Below are 1,705 nucleotides of genomic sequence, written 5' to 3'. Positions count from 1 at the left end.
TCTTACCATGTCCCCATTAGTACGCCCAAGTCCCCATAGTCTCACTTTCAACCACTTTCCATCCAATAGTTCCTATGCTTCTGTACCTTGGACAATTCCTGGAACCCACTGAGTCTCCAATGCATATTCTCTTTCATGACTCTCATCTGCCATGTAGCTTCACGTCTCTCCCGATCTAGCACATCATCCATGATCCGCCAGTCAAACCATCCTTGCATAAACCTCTAACTCCCCCACTATGCTTAGAACTCCGCTGACACAACCCCAGCCCTGGTTCAACTCCTCCACTGAGCACCTGCTCTCGACCAACTGGCACATATCATACTGTCGGAGATTTACTTTATTAGGGAACAACCCCTGAGGCAGAGGCTATAAAACAAGTGCTTCGGTGAGGAAGTGCCTCTAGGGAAACCAGTAGAGGGGTCAGTGAGACACGGAAGAAAAGAGCAGGAATGAAGGCTTGCATAACTGCAGCAGTGGGCTCCAGCATAACACCCATTGTGAGGCTGACACAGGACCAAGCCAGGACTGTGATACTTGGCAGCATCTCCCAACAAGAAATAAGTTACCTCTGTGTTGTTGTTGTTGTTGTTATTGTTGTTGTTAGTAGGTGTCCTCAAGTCGGTACTGACTCATAACAACCCTCTGCATGGCAGAAAGAAACACAGCCAGGCCCTGCATCATCCTCACAATTGTTCTTATGTTTGAGCCCATCGATGCAGCCACAGTGTCAATCCATCTTGTCAGAGGTCTTCCGCTTTGTTGCTGCCCTCCACTTCACCAAGTTTTGATGTCCTTTTTCAGGAGCTGGTCTCTCCTGACAACATATCCAAAGCATGTGAGACAAAGTCTCCTCGCCGTGCCTCTAAGGAGCATTCAGACTGTACTTCCTCCAAGACAGATCTCTTTGTTCTTTTGGCAGTCCTTGGTATGTTCAATATCCTTTTTCTTCAGTCTTCCTTATTCAATATCCCACTTTCATGTGTGTCTGAGGCAACTGAAAATACCATGGTTTTGGTCAGGGGCACCGTAGTCCTCAAAGTTATTACCCTTGCTTTTCAACATTTTAAAGAGGTCTTGTGCAACATTGCAACGCATCGCTTGATCTCTTGACTGCTACTTCTATGAACATTGAGTGTGGACCCAAATAAGATGAAACCCTTGACAACTTCAATATTTGCTCCATTTATCATGACATTGGCTTTAGTCCAGTTGTGAGGATTTGGTTCTTCATTATGTTGAATGGTAATCCATACTGAAGGCTGCACTCTTTGATCTTCGTCAGCAAGTATTTCATGTTATTCTCATTTTCAGCAAGCAAGTTAGTGTCATCTGATACTGAATTATTCTTCATATAATCCAGGTTCTCTGATGATTTGCTCCATTATCTGCTCCACCTATAGATTGAATATGTATGGTGTAAGGACCCACACCCTTTCTGATTTTAAAGCATGAAATATTCCCTTGTTCTGTTTGCACAACTTCCTCTTGACCCAGGTTTTGCATGAGCACAATGAAGTGTTCCGGAGTTCCTATTGTTCTCAAGGTTATCCATCATTTGTTATGATTCATGTAGTCCAATACTTTGGTGTAGTCAAGGAAACACACGGAAATATCTTTATGGTCTTCTCTATTTCCAACTAAGATCCATCTGGCACCAGCAATGATATCCCTTGTTCCTCCTCCTCTTCTGAATCCAGCCTGA

The sequence above is a fragment of the Echinops telfairi genome, unplaced genomic scaffold (assembly GCF_000313985.2).
Source record: "Echinops telfairi isolate 266 unplaced genomic scaffold, ASM31398v2 ScPeMD7_7469;HRSCAF=8507_1, whole genome shotgun sequence".
Lineage (NCBI taxonomy): Eukaryota > Metazoa > Chordata > Mammalia > Afrosoricida > Tenrecidae > Echinops > Echinops telfairi.
Note: the sequence above shows the minus strand (reverse complement) of the source record.